A 16280-nucleotide genomic window follows, 5' to 3' on the forward strand; every position below is an offset into this window, starting at 1 on the left:
CACGTGACGCTGCTCGTGTTATTCACATTAAGGTGCGTAATTAGTGTCGATTGGACAACTCTTCCTCACTCCCTTTAAAAAGTCAGCAGCGGTACTGCTGTTGAGGAATACACCCCACAGCCCGTCCAATTCTTTCCAATAACCATAATAGGGTCATCTCATTTCTGAAACACTAATGCTTGGCCAGCAAAACCCAAGAAGTCTGCAGCCAAACAATTACTCGCGTTGGATGAAAAATCCTGTAAATGCACTCCCACTGTCTCCTAATTGTAGCTCAGTGTTTATGAAAGTGTGCATGGCTGGTGGCGCCCGTCTGTCTCAGTATGTACTGTCCCCAAAGACCGATGCGACAAGACACATAACTATACATACTTTCGAAATAAAAAGGGGTTAATGTTCGAGCTAACGAGTACACGTAGGCTGGAGTCATCTTTACGAAACAATTGGATAATGTTGCAGAAGCTGGTCTGAAACTTTCAAGTTCATGGACAGTTTAGTTAAACACCCATGGGGCTTCGGGCTGACTGGGAAAAGTAGCCAGTTTGGCTGACAGGCTGAAAATCATGAGACATCCATCTGGGGTTTCTACCCTCCTCGTATTTTCTGCCATGCATGAGCAGAATCCAAAGGCCTTTAGAAAATATACTGACACACACACACACAGTGCGATTGTATAAAAAGACATTACATTTTGACTATTTCATAGAATTAATTAAAGAAGAATAAAAAGAAGAAGACCTGTAGTGGAATCCAGTAGGTGATACTCTATTCTATCACTATTACATGACTGTAAAAATAACTAACAATAAAAATCAATCAACTTACATTGTCAGTATACACATTTATAACTTCCCTTCTGTAAAAAAATCATACTGTTTATTTCAAAGACTTATGTTCTTTGGCTATTCTTTTTTTTTTTTTTTAATCTTTACACAAATGACTGGACTGACCAACCTAAGTGCTTCACCATGCTGTATATATTTGTAATTTATCACATTTCCACCTACAGTACATCGATCGCACTAACCTAGCAACAGCTCAAACACAAAAACTGAAATAGTTCTTCACACTTCAGCTATTTTCAACATTCAAACAGCTCTCTGACAATCAATATCATGTACTGTACAAATGTTTTAGTTTTTTTTTTTCGTATTGCAGTGTACTGCAATAAAGCAAATATGACAGGTTGGTAGTGCAACACACAACACTACTCACAACAATAATCATAAGGAGCTGACGTTAAACATACGACAATGGTGCCCAATCCAGAAAGGCATAACCTGCAACAGCATGTGTCAAAAACACACAAGCCACTAATGATGGTAATTACTAGTGGCTAATTAGGTAATTATAGTTTCTGAAATACGAAGCAGTCTTGGTTTATATAGAATTTCTACCAGAGGCCTGGGAGTTTGAGGGGTTCAGTATCTTAGCTGTTCCTAGGACTGTTCTCTTCTGGACTGTGGCTTCAGGTGTTGTTCCTGGGATCTGTTGGAGCCTCTCTCCCAGTTTGCGGATCACTGCACCGAGTGCCCCTACTACCCCGGGGACCACGCTCACCTTAACTTTCCACATCCGTTCCAGCTGTTCTTTGAACGGTTTGATAATTCTCACAACTTTTCATGTTCCTTCTTTCTGATGTTGGCGTCAGCTGGTATCGCCACATCTATCAGCACCACCCTCTTCTTCTCCTCTTTGTCCACCACCACTATGTCCGTTTAGTTAGCCAGGACCTGTTGGTCAGTCTGGAAGCTGATGTCCCACAGAATCATGGCCATGTTGTTCTCGACCACCTTCTGCGGTGTGGCCCAATGGCACTTGGGTACTTCTCTTCCATACTGGGTACAGATGCTCCTGTACACAATCCCAGTCACATGGTTGTGCCTCTCCACGTACGCTGACCCGGGAAGCATCTTACACCCTGCTACTATGTGCTGGACTATCTCAGGGGCGTCTTTACACAACCTGCACCTTGGGTCTGATCTACTCTGGCAGATCTTGGCCTCCATGGCTCTTTTACTGCCATAATTTAAAGAATGAATGATATATCACGGACAAATGCACCTCAGTCATAAACACTAAACGGATCAATCTCATAAATTTCTGGGAAACACATTGATTTCATTGGACTGGTGCTGAAAGCGGCTGCAGAATTAGGTCAGTAGAAAAAGTGCGCGATGGTTCACAGTGTCGGATGGTGTTTACGGACACACGGCACCCATTAACATTCAGCTGGATGCTGCTGATAACTGTGATCTATAGCAAACAAGCATATAGCATTGCAAGTGGTTTCTTGACGTTAGGCAGCGGTGCCCCTCCAGACTGTAGCAACTTGTTGTGTGTAAACAGCAACTCGTGGCAGCTGTTGGGTAGCTGGCACTGTTCGATGAAAAGGACGGATAACCTCAAATATAGATGCACACAGGGTTAAAGCTGGTGTGCCCGAGTGAATTAATTCAACAGTGCGAGTAGATATAAAACCCTGAGCTCATGTGAGCCGTTTCTGATTTCTGATCCCTAAACATGGCCACAGGAAAAGCACAAAATCCACAAATCTGGAAACAGAACAATCACCGACGCGTTTCAGCGGTATGAGGCCTGCTTATCTGTTGAGCCTCTTGTGGGAAAATGTCGCAAAATGTTTGGAAGCTTCTGATTTTTTTTTAAATAATGGTTAACATCACTCTCCTCCTTCAACATGTGAAAGATGCTGCTGTATGTCTCAGATAACACGTACTTTCAGAGCCATATGAAAGTAAAACTGTTCCTATCTTAAAGAGTAAATAATGTCATCGCTGTAACAATAGATCAGATTATCCTTCCTATTTCTTCCAGCCAACCATGCCAACTTTGGACTCCTTCACCTAATTTGGTGTTACACATTGTTAACCAACTTCTTTTCAATAAATTAACATATACCTATCAGCCACAACATTAGAACCACTGACAGGAAAAGTAAAGATATTGACCATCTTGTGTTTTCTGCTGGGAAGCGTTTGGACCTGGTATTCATGTGGATGTTACTTAGACATGTAGCACCCACCTAAACCAGACCAGACACCCCCCACCCCACAGCAATGACACACCTTGATGGCATCAGTCATCCCCAGCAGGATGCAGCCGGACTCAGAGACACAAAAATGGTTTTGGAACAACTCAAAAAACATGAAGAACATCACAAGGTGTTGACCTGGCCTCAAATTCACCAGATCCCAAACTGATCAAGTATCTGTGGGATGATCCACAGAGGACTCTCCCCTCAACCCATTTGTCCCAAAGACCCCTACTAACAACATCCTGTTTCCAGACACCCTCAGAAGACCCATGTCCATTCTCTGATGAGTCACAACAGTTTTTGAGACACAAGGGAGACCTACACAATATTAAGAAGTTGGTCATAATGTTATGCCTGATCAGTGTACATTAGACACTTCTTTGTAGAATTCTGACAGGCCACATTTAACCTAGAAGACAATACAAGTGTTAAACCACGTAATGTGAAATGAGTAGATTGTCGATTGATGCTCCTAGCATCTTTCAGTTCGTTATTTTGCTCTGGTTCAGTCTGATCTCACTACTATCACCACAGTTTGCGAATCAGTCAGCAACTTTTAAGTAATAGAATAATACAGCTACAAACTACCTGCCCTTGCACAAAACGTCAGACAGACACAGTTCATGGCTAAACTGGTGGAGTTTTTAGCATCCAAGTTTTGACCCTCAGGAGTGGCTGGAAGGCTAACACAGAGCCTCACAAGCAGGAGGAGTCCAAACTCAGAGATTCGCCATCATCATACAAAGTGGGCGCCGGTCTGAGTTTACTGGTACTCACTGAAGTATTAAAAAAACAAAACACAAAACAGCAGTCATACCCAAATCACACCTCATTAAAAAGACCGATCCCAGACTCCCTGACCACATTATGCATTTTTAATATTTATGACCTGACCTCTAAACTAGACTGATTTTGGAATGTATGAGAACGACAGACTGAAAAGGGAAGTGTGTCAGTAATTAATGGGCAGCTATTTAAGAGTTTTTGTATTACTGATTAATATTAACACGTAGGGAGAATGTGAATACACCCAAACCTAGCCTAAATAAGCTTTTTTTTTCTGGAAAAGTCTCCCCAATACTCAAACCTCTAAACATTTATAATCCATTACATATCAACTTCAGCTGAGTTACTTAAAAAAAATGTTATTGCCTTGCAGCAGATATCATAAAATTGCAACTGGGCAACTGAAGAGGTATGAAGTGCCGGTGCTGTCCATGGAGTACAGAGGCTCTATTAAGGCGTGTGTATATTGATCTGAGCAGGATGGTGCAAATAGCAGTGGGAAAGGTCCTGACATCCTGAATGTTTCATAAGTCTGCAGTCCTAACGTAGCAGTCTATTGTCTGGAGCCAATATATTCACAGTACAGGACGGAGCTCAGGAGGCTACGACCACTCAAATACCACAGCACCTGGCTGTGCCCCTCCAGTGCGTCTTCAACAGCAGCCTCCAGCTGGGGAGGACAACGGTTCTGTGGAAGACATCATCATGTCTGGTGTCGGTCCCTAAAGTTAGGCGGCCGGCTGAGATGAATGACTACAGAGTGGTGGCCCTCACCGCCCATCTGATGAAGACGTTCAAGATGTTCAACTCTAACTGTTAGCAGGCTAATGGTTAATGGTTTGGCTGATTGCACATCTGCACTCAAAATACACGTTATATAACATCACACTAAGACACTTTGGATCTGCAACAAGAAACTTTGGGACTGAGACACTTTAAAATGTCTATATATCTCATATCTGTACATAAATGCTGTATAGTCCAGGTAAAAATGGCTATAGATTGGACTGTAGATTATTTTATTTTTATTTTATTTTACCTTATTTTATTTTTGACTCTTATTCCTATGTCGATGTCTGGTTCACGTATGCTCTTTGTTGTCCTGAAACAAAGCAATTTCCCTGTGGGGATCTATAAAGTGATCTTGAATCTTGAATATATTTGAGAAGAACAAAACGAAGCAAAATGTTCTTTTAAAATTTTATTTATTGTGCTTTCAGTTAATCCAAAGTCTACAGTCATTATGGATGATTTGCCATCACTCTGATAGACTCTGATAAGCGTGAATGTAACCGAGCATGCTGACCTTCTTCTAGAAGAAGGGAAATGGGAAATGCATCTTTAATATGAGATTACACATACTGTACTGTATGGGAACATGGGACATGAAAAGCTATTACAGAGTACACATGTACTCTGTAATAGCTTTTTAAACTGACAGTAATGCACCTTTTCAGAGGGGGAATGTCACAGAATGAGGAAGTTGGTAATTTATGTGAAAACCTCGACTGAACCGAACACATTAGTATTACCTAGTTTGTTCCCCTAACGAAGAAGAGTTGCCGTTTTTCTATTTAAAAATGAAGCAGAAATGCCTTTATGTTTGGGTTATTTAATTATATATACATATAAACCTGACAAACTTTAGGACAACTCATGGAATGTGCAGACGGTAAATCATGACAATAACATTAAAAATAACTCTAGGGATTTTAGAGCATATTTGGAACCGCAACATGGTGTTGTAAATACGATTATTTGCACATTGCATCCAAATTAGTGCGACTCCCACTGCCAGACATGATTAAAATCACTGAAACGTGATGGAATTCTTTAAGCAGAGATAAGACGAACGTCTTAGAAGAATGAAACCACAGCAGCACAAACGCTACGCGCCAACACCACAGCTCAGATCTGACCAATTTTTGAGCCTTAAAACAATAAGACAGGAACATTAATATTTGAACTATTTCAGTGAGTTCTGTGTGACTGTTGGTTGGGGGGGTCAGTGCCTTCTTTTTTGTTAGACAAGGACTCAATAATGACTCTGTAGAGCAGAACTAATGGATAGTACGGCAACGCATCTTTCTAATGCATCTTTGATAATTATAAAGTGAACTATAAAACTAAGCAAAAAAAAGATATTAATTTTACTTTTAACCAATGTTTTGCACAAAAATAATAATAACACACGTACGATGACTTTCTAATTTTAATTAGCATGAGGTTAAGTCCTACTCAAAACTATCAACTGGCAGATTAAAGTGAGCAACGCTCAAAAGGAATTTGAATGAAAGTTTAACAGAGGCAGTAACGCTTGTTATTTAGTCCGGTGTTAAGATTAGTCGACTATTCTGCAGAGGTCTGCATCTTTGCAGACGATCATCGATGGCTAATCCCATAGACACCCATTACAGGCTCTGTCTGATGCCGCATCAAAAAATACTTGTTTTGACTCATTTATATTCACTGGGTGTGGTTCCACTGAGGGCCAATAAAAAAAAATAGAAATCACAAAAATATCTTTTTCAGTTACCCAGGAGTGATTTGTGGGGTTAAACTATGGAACAGTTGGAGCAGACGCTCAAGGAATGTTCAAATATAAGACAGTTTAAAAAATATATATATATAAAGAGAGGATTCTCGCAAGGTACAGAAATGAAAACAGTGTTTTGACAGACACTGGGTGATGGGTGTTACTGTTATTTAGGTTTTGTTATTTTTTTTTGTATTATTTTGTGTTATCTTTGGTAATGTGTGTATGTTATATGTGCATGCATGTATGTGTGTTTGCGTGTGTGTGTATACAATATAAAGATATTATTATTATTATACTGACAGGAAGCAAATACATATATCATTGATCTATTAAGAAGTGGTGGGATAAAATAAGTTTGTACTTCTTCACACTCCTTTTCGGACATAGATGATGGAATATTTAGTTTGTTTACGTTATTGTTTATTATTTTCTCATTTATTGTTATTAATGTTTCTTGTGTCCATTCCTGTATGATTATTTAGTTTGTTTGTGCTGAAAAGTTGCTCGCTGAACAAACTGTTATCAATCATGAATGGACAGGCAACGGAGAACCTTCTCTCCAAGAGACTCGGGCAACTTCGCTGTCTTATGGAACGCTACAGGAAACCTTCCCTTCCTCAAGCCGTCAGTCTGTGCAGCTCCTCATCCGTGAATGACAGATGACTCAGGACTGGACGTATTGTTGCTGGTGTATTCTGCACATGGTTATTTGGTTGTTGGTTGTGAATTTCATCTGTCTGTCACTTGTCGTACACGTGTGCGCGGTGCACAGAGGTAGACTCGTGCTGCTTGAGCCCTGGCAGAAAAACAGCTTTTATGACGCTGCCAAAACAAAAAAAGAAAGAAAGAAAAAAGAGGTGACGCCTGTCTGCTTTGAGGGATGACTGACTTCAGTAGGTAGATGTTCGTTTGTGATTCGCTGGCTGCTGATGCCAGCGTACATACAAACAAAGCACACGAGGGAGGGAGTCTGTGCCCCTTTGTCCGGGGGCACAAGGCTGCGATATTCTGCTGCTTCAATCCTGCAGCCAAGACATCACAAAGCAGACCACGTATCCGGGGCTTGATCCTATTTGGAGTGAGCGCTGGGAAATTATGGAGCAATTGGTGCATCATCTGATTGGCTTTTATAGAGGCTGCAGAGCAAAGTATTTAGGTAGTATATTGGCCAATAATGATCACCAGCCAATTGATCCTTAGCACTATTACTAATCAATCAATAGCTTCATGAAAAATATATTCACAGATTGAATTAAAAAAAATTCAATCCTAACCCTAACCCTAACAAATAATAATAAAAAAAAAACACAGACTGTGTAAATAGGGATGACAACTGCTCCTCGAAAGCGAATCTGGCTGCAGTATAGGTCAGAAGCTGTTGATGTTAAGAAGGGACTTGGGCTAAATTAAAACACTGCAATACATGTCATTTTTTTTTCTTTCCAAGGATGGTTTTAGTCATTTGAGGTAGCAAATCTAACGCTGATACATGTTCAAGTGTCTGTGTGCGTACATCATCCCACAGTGCCCTCAATGAGCCTTTAATTTGCCTTTTCCTGGGTACAGACTAGATGAAAGGCGCAGGTCCATTCACTAAAGATGGATGGGAATCACTATGGTATGCTGGGAATTTCTGTTGTACATGGCAGTCGGTGTCTGTAGATAGGGATTATGATCAAAGCGGGATGTGAAAATTGTCCTCCACCTACAAATTTACTAACACGGATGAGGTGAGGTGACGAGGTGCCGCTTCGTTCCTCGTCCCTTGTCGACAGCCACCGGAGCTGATTGCAAAGGGAGACAAATATGCGAGGGTCTCTGTTTCATGAGAAATATACATGTGGTTGTGTGGTGCCATCATTAGAAACAGAGGATGAAGCCGGGACCAGCCGAATGAATTCTTTGGAATAAACCATTAGGAAATTCAGGGAGTCTATTCGGCATCACGGGAGAGATTTTTCCCGTATCCATCCAATTCTAGCCCCCACTGATACTTCAGCTAATGGAGGCATCTGCTCCAGCAATAAGGACAAGAAGCCTTGATAACCTTTTCATCTCAAACACAGCAATTTTTTTTTTTTTTTTTTTTGGTACGTGTTGTCGGAACACATGCCCAAGCCAGATGTGCTTCTTGTGGAAATCACAGCAATAGGTGGTTTCGGTTGAGATTGCGCTCGTCTTCCTGCAACTGTTTCTTTGACTGAATTTGCTGTTCGTCATTAACCCAAAGAGGAATTCAGATCCTAAGGCTAAACTTTAAATACAAAAAAAAAGAAAAAAAAAGAAAATGCTACTACGTGCGACATCCTCACTCAATAAACCAGCAGAAAATAATAAGCATAATGACGAATCACTCAACACTGATATGACCAGTCACGGATTTATACCTTTAATCTAATTACTATGGGTGAAATGTTCCCCAAATGAGCCATGCAGGTTAAATGAATGAAGGACATAAAGATGAAGAGCTCATCATCTGACTTGAAATCCCCTTTGTCCCAGGATGGAGCGGCCCAGAAAAACAATTAGGTTAGCTGTGAGTTTTAATTTTATTTTTCCAACTATTTAATGGCAGCGGTGAAGCAGTGATTCATTTAGCGCTTAGCGGGGACATGGAACCCACTCTTAAAATAATTGCTCTGTAGCGAAAATCTCCACATTGTAAAGACCTGTAATATCCTGAAAGGTTGTGCTATATATGTTCTGTTTTGTAATTGCGCATCTTAAATATCAGATTTGAGCATGTGCCACAAGAACAGATGCGGGAAAACGCTGACCTTTCACTTGCAGATTTATCCTGCTGGTCTGGGAACCGGACCAGCCACTCTGATCTCAAAGACCTAGTTTGAGGCCAGACTTATTGAATCTGTTTATTCAGATATTCATTTGCTAATCGCGTTCAACGAGCAACGGGTGCGTGGGGATTTTCCCTGAAGATCAGTTAGCACCGTTCCTTTAAACGCACCAGGAATCTGCGGGCAGATGGCTAGCACAGTCGTGACTGGATCGTGTCAGGTACATGGTGGAGATCAAAGGGTAGGCCGCCGCACAACTGGGACCACGATCAGTGGCACCGTGTGAACGTCTGACCCTTGGCAAGGATCAACAAGGAGCTATTAATCACGGCTTTTTTGAGGAGCTCCAGGTGTCTCCCACACGTGTCTGATGATTCTCCGTGAGGGAACGTCTCAGGAAATATGTCATCCTGGAACAACACAAAAAATCATCTTTTAAAGATTAATTTAAGGCTAGCTTCTGCTCTCTCTCACGAATAAACACAACTTCTGAGGGCGCGTACGTGCAGGTGACAGGTCGTAGGTGAAATCAGCGCAGTCGAGCTCATCAAGGAGACCGGGTTTTCGCACAGTGCGGCTAATCATCAGCATCTCCTTTGACCTGAGGAGAATTAGCTCTTAAGTAAAGGCTGCATCTGCCTGACCTCAACTTTAACTAGCGCGAGCGTTATTGTGTGCACATCCTCCAGGTCAGTTAGAGATACCTCTCCCACACCTGTTCCAGGGACAAAAATCAAAAAGTGGCGGCAAGCGAGTAAAGAGCTTTGAGTTGAAAGACGGGGTGGCGGAAAAAGAGATGTCACCACACCAATAAACGATGTAAAAGACGGCGCACCAGCAGAAAGGCGATAGAATGGCAAAGAAGGAAGCGTCCGGAAAGCATTTTAGCGGGAAGAAGAGGGATTTTTCTTTAATCCCTGTGAGGCAAAGCGACTTAATGGAAACTTCCTCTTATCAGGCGTGATGCAGAGACCTTACCATTGCCTCGGCTTCACTTTGATGTGTTTTTGTGAGAGAGCTCCGACCGCTCCACCACTCACATGCACACATACAGGCTTGCAACCCTTTAGTAGGCTACACGGTGCAATAGATCTTTGCGGCGGAGATACGGTGTTCTAAGAGTGCTTGGTTTATTGTTGTCCTCTCCCTCCGCCTCCTTGTACGTTAAAAAAAAAAATCCAAAACGCTTCAATTTTAAATCATATTCCTAGGTGCAGTAAAGAGATACCGCTGTTCACTAAGATGCTTCTGTCTTTCTTTCCTAATGCACACGAGAAAGTAAAGTAGCTTAAAAAGAGAAGTTGAAGTAGTTGAAAAAGAGAAGCAGCGGCTCTTTGATCGCAGATGTTTAACTTGGTGAACATTAATTGAGTGTTAAAGGTGCTTCTGTTTCTTCTTATTGTCACAACGTGTCCCTGGCATTCTTTAGATAGAATTCATTTTTAAAATATACTAATAAAATGAAACATCTGGCCATTAACAAAACTAAGAAAGCACATTAAAAGCCGTTCTTCGTGCATTGATTAAAAGACCAGTAATCCTGACACATGATTGCAGTACTTATAGACTTTGAGCGCGGCGCGGTTTGATGAAATGTTAATGCAGCTGTAGAGGCTGAATGCCTCCGTACACTTCGCCAGAAGAGAGGTGGGCAAAACCCCTGCGGAGATGACAGCAGTATTCTGTAATCACCACAGTGATAGTACTTTGGGTTTTAATCAAAACATTGTGATGATCATGTAGTATTAAGCTGCCCACATCAAAACAAGTAAACAAAGGCTGATACACTCTCCTCTGTCACAAGCACTTGATAATTCTCCACCGCCACATGTGGAGCCTTGATTATGGTCCACTGATGTGACTCTCCCATTTAAACAAACACAAATGACATTCATGGTCCGTGTGTTCTATTCCAGAGGATGTTAACGCTCAATCTTGCAATCAATACAAAATGTCAGGCTTGTGGGGACGATGGCTGTATGAAGCCGTTGGCTCGAACCGATGCTGCAGTTTTGGCTGCAGAAGCAAAGGGCCCTAGCTGGCGTCCTGTTTGCTAGCAAAGCAGATTGTGACACGAGTTCTTGATCATCGCTGGAATGAAACAAATGTACTACATCAGGTCATGGATACACTGCAGGCTCAACTTATTAATACAAATTTCAGTTCTTTTCCTTGAACGTGGATAAATCCTCCGAAAAGGCATTTAAGGCATTACGCGTCTGTCTCATTAACCCACCAGAAAACAGGTTTAGCAAACAGTATAAATCAGCATGAATGAAGAATGAAACATAAAACTCAAATGAACCAGATGCAGCAGCATCTAAAATCTTCATGCTGCTGAACATTCATGGTCGCAGGATTTACTGTAGAATGTATTCGACAGCCTACATTTTTTTGACTATGGTTGGATGCACATCTTCTGGAACATCATTTAATGTGCATGTATACAATAACATATGCAATATACTTGACAAATATAGGTTCTTCTTTACACTGATCATGAAAATCCACCTCTACAAACTGGCAGTCCCCCACGTGGTTTGAAAACCTGCTCACAAACATTTCCTGGAAATCTTGAAGGGACATCTGTCACATATCACAATTATCCTTTTACAATGTTTTATAAAACATTGTCTCAAAAATTATTTATTTTTTATCTTGGTAAAAATGAAAAATGTTCTCCCTTTCACATACAAGGACTGCCACATTATGGTCAGAGTACAGTACTGTACGTACCATCAATCTCGACAGATGGTTCATCAGAGAAAAAAAGAGAAACATTAAAAAAAAAAGGGAAGCAAACTGAGATGGAGACACAAAGACTTACAGAATAATCTGTTGTTCAAACACAACATACAGCGCACTACACTTACGTAAAACACTCCACCTTCATAAATTAGAAAAGTATCTGCGAAACTCATATTTTACCTACGAGCAGGACTTTTTTTCTTCTAGAATGAGGAAGTTGATTGCATTCATTCCTCTACCTGCCGGTGAAAACACAAACCCCGTATTAACTGAAATGGTGTGCACTACGACAATTGCCTCAATCAGTCAAACTGTTACTTTGATCCAACTGTGTTTGACTGAAGCCGGGTTCTGATTAATTGAACTCTAAAACACACAGATATTAGGATTTGACTCTCACTCACGATACATGATTAGATAACGAGAGAACAGACGCAGACAGACTATCAGGTTATCTGTCGGGAGGGGATACATGACATCCCTCTGTCTTACACATCTCACACGATGCCACGTTTGATAGAAATACGATTTATTGGAGATGCTCAAGTGCACCTTGTTTGAGACATCCTCTGTAACTGCTTCCTCGTCAGCCCTCAACAAACTGGTCATGTCCTTGCAAGCAAAGCTCAGTGAACAAAACACTCAGAGCTGCTTCTCATGTCTAACAAGTGCAACAACCTTGTCAAAGACTTTTTTTTTGTTTGTTTTTTTTTTTTTGGACTTTCTTTAAAGATAAACAGTGACTCGAACACAATGTTCCTGCAGTTCCAGCAACAAAGAGAGGGGGTCATTGATCAGTTGATCCCGTCATGGTGAAATCTAGTTGTGTCAGAGGTCAGAATGTCTCAGTTACAATTCTGCTCATATCAATAGACCCTTTTACCGCTACATCATGGCGGTTAACCGGAGGTAAAAAAGCACAGCAGCTACCATTATTGACGTGTAACCGTGCTCTGTTGTAGGGTGCCAGAATCAGAGAGGTATGGTCAATAGCTCCAAACTGAAATTTTATCACACACCAGCTGCTACTCTGAGTCAAAAGGTAGAAACCAGTGATTAAACACAATGAAATGAGAGGCGTTCATCAAAATTGTTTGTGTGCCATTGCACATTAGCATTTGCTTGCTCCCACTAGAAAATTCAGAATCAGAATCAAAAAACAGCAATTAGGTTTAGCTAGTTAGAATATACCTTTGATTTGCAGCTTTGCCAAGCTCCATTTATTTAGCTAAATATAACTCATGCACAAAATTCTTCAATATTTTTTTTTATTAGCCTCTTAGCCTGTGTTAGCCTTCATTGGCACATCCATTAGCCTATATAACTACTTTACCTAGCCTGCCACGATAGTGCAGTTCGCTGGTAGGATGTAGCCGTTGGTTCTGTTCACAGTAACACAAGCTAGATAAAGGTTTGCTTTCTAACCTTGGCGCTAACTAAGGAGAACTTACAATCTTAGGTCTTGTTCAATACAATCCAGGACGTAGTTGTGGGCATCTAAGGATTTATATGTTTAGTGAGTGATCATGAACTGGCGGCCCGTTGAACCATCCGATCAGGCCCGGGATTGGATTCCAAAGTTGTAGACAAAGGAAAAAATATTATGTGGTCGGCACTATTACAGCACCTCAAAACAGCAACGACAACTGTAATCCCCGCCATATATGACTCTATTTAATGAGGACAAACTCACTGCAATGTTTAAATTAGCATTTGTTTCACACAGTTCTTGTTTTCTATTTTTTTTTTTTTTTACGTAACTTACGTAACAGGTAAAGCATTTCTGAAGGTTGACATGTTAAATGCGTACTTTTCGGTCCATTCGTCATTAAAGGATCTGTTTTCACATCAACTTTTCGTTTCATGGCCTTTGACAGTGCTATTTTAGCCTACCTGTGTAAAGAGGCCTTTTCCTTCCACTACCTGAAACCGTATTGAAGCCAGTGATGATCCTATGGAGGCTTTGTTTCAGCTGTGTTTGTTTTTCAAGTGCTCTATAAATAAAGTTTACTTGAATTGAATTGAGGCAAAGTGTCTCTAGCACTCCTGGTGGTTGACTGTGGTATTAGTGATAGGGGCCTGACTCATAAAGGCTAAAAATGCCTTCAGTTGATTAAATAATAATGTTAAGCCAAAATTATATTTTTATTTAATTTTATTTGAGGGTCTGGCCCCCAAGGTGACTTTCCAGTAAAATTCTGGCCCTCCGACAAATGTACTGACCCCTGGTGTACAGGCTTTTATTTTTTTTGAGGTACGTGTAAATCTGGTCATGTCAATTGATATTAACTTGTTCAAGACATTCAGCGTCCTGGAGAGCGAGTGACCATACAGATAAAAAATAATGATAATAATAATCACATTTTTTTCCATTGTCAAAAACAAGTCTACCCAAATTCCTACACGGTCTTAACTAACATATTCTTGTGGACCGTTTCGCCTCCAGCAAAGTCAGGCCCAGTAAAAAAACATCATGTTTACGAACAGAAAAGGGGTCTATAGGAAAAGAAACTAATTTGCCTCTTGAAACAGTTCTCAAGGAGACCTTTAATATTGCTTCCTACCTAAAGAGCACCTCAGCACCTGGTTATTTTCTAACATCAGCAGCTTGAGTGCACCACGCTAGACATTGATTTGGCTTACTGCTGCATCAAGATGGCATGATATATTGCCGTGGAGCGGTTGTGTGTCATCATTTAACCTGATCTACCAGATCAGTAGCAGGACTCCACTCTGTTAAGCCTGGTTAGGATGTCAAATAGCAGGACCATGTTGCATCACTCTCTTTCTCACACTACCGTGGGTTACAGTTTTGATCAAGTTAGTTGCCGCTGCTGAGAGTGAGTATGGATGTGTGTTGAAATGACCAAATCACTATTATCTTTAATTAATAGTCTGGAAAGAGTAAACAGCACTCCAGTGTGCTAGTTATTCGGTCACTCGCAGTCTCGTATCAGTGAGGGAGGGGGTCTCATTAGCGCACGCAGACTTCACCCCCTTTTTGAGATGAATTTTGAGTTTGCGAGGCCACACTCTCGAATGCCTGGGGTTACCACCATACTTGACGAATAAACATGGTACAGTCAGGCCTCATACAGGGCTGTATCCACATATATGATGCATAATGCAGGCAGCGCGGTGGGTAGAGGCTTGGAACAAGAAGCAGGGAGACAGGCATGTCCTCTGGGCACCACAGGCCTCTCTGCTGGGATCCATTTACAACTGCAGTGGAAAGTAGAAAAAAGCTGCTTCCGTGCTTCAGAATATGGGTTTGCAAGACATGAACCAAAAGGATTTATTGATAAATTGCAAACAATGGAACTATTTTTTTACTACAGTCTCACACAAACACATTCGAACACAGTATTTTTCTTACTGCTTTATGGACCTCCCATTGACACATTGCGAGTAACTCATCTGTAAATGTGCCTTCATGCAACTGTTGGGATGTGTGCACTGTTTTTATATTTGTATTTACTATGTCGTGACTATGTAGCCAAGTGGAACTGTGCACTGATGGTAAGTTGGTAGCTGTGGCAGGAAAGTGGTGAGTGTTTAGTGTTGTTGCCTCTACAAGTCTGTATCGAACAAAAGTAAAGTCCGTATAGTTTTGATCATGATTACTGCACAGGCGCTGATTCCAAACCTGTCCTGTGTGTTTGGTGACACATTACTGCTTGAAATAAAACCATTCCTAACAGTTTATTTTGACGTGTCTGACCCATTATGTGCATGTGTGTGTGTGTGTGTGTTACAGCACAGAGTACAGAGATTTCTGTCACTGTTTCTACCTTGGTTGTTACCCCAAGTCATTCATACTAGATTTCCCTGTGCCCTATAAGAGAAGATTGATGTCTGCTGCTAAAAACAATGGATGCCTCCATAACTGTGTTAAAATGAATAAAACAGGTGTAACAGAGGCATAACGGGAACTAATATTTATACAACTATGGTTTCAATTTGTTTATTAGCATTTTCCCTCCTCAACTGTCTGCAATAATAGTCTTAAGGCATAAGGGCTGGTGATTGACTGAAGAAACGCCTTCGGAGAGAAACATTTTGGATTGTTACTTTAAAGGCCACTGAGACCAATGATCTGACTGATGACGTTGACTTTTCACTGCATCTCTGATTCCCAGTAGATGTTGTATAACTTGTATATTGAAAAGCTTTCTGTGTTTTGTACAGCAGCCTATATTTATGTATATCTGGTAGGGTTTAAAAAAAAACATACATGTTTGCCTTCCTAAAAATAAGATAATATGTTATTGATCCCCATTGGGGAAATTCAAATTCTACAGCACAAACATATACATACACCTTATGGAGATTAGACATTATTATTATTGTTACTATT

At 40.9% G+C, this 16280-nt stretch overlaps 1 long non-coding RNA gene across 1 annotated transcript; it reads right to left on the reverse strand.

Moving 5' to 3' along the window:
- Nucleotides 1–8921: 8921 nt before the first annotated feature.
- Nucleotides 8922–13881, reverse strand: LOC125004601. The gene is made up of 2 exons (XR_007112364.1): nt 13817–13881; nt 8922–9585 (listed from the first exon to the last, which is right to left on the reverse strand). It is a non-coding gene; the product is annotated as an uncharacterized LOC125004601 (long non-coding RNA).
- Between the last annotated feature and the right edge of the window lie 2399 nt (nt 13882–16280).

Source organism: Mugil cephalus, chromosome 2 (assembly GCF_022458985.1).
Source record: "Mugil cephalus isolate CIBA_MC_2020 chromosome 2, CIBA_Mcephalus_1.1, whole genome shotgun sequence".
NCBI lineage: Eukaryota > Metazoa > Chordata > Actinopteri > Mugiliformes > Mugilidae > Mugil > Mugil cephalus.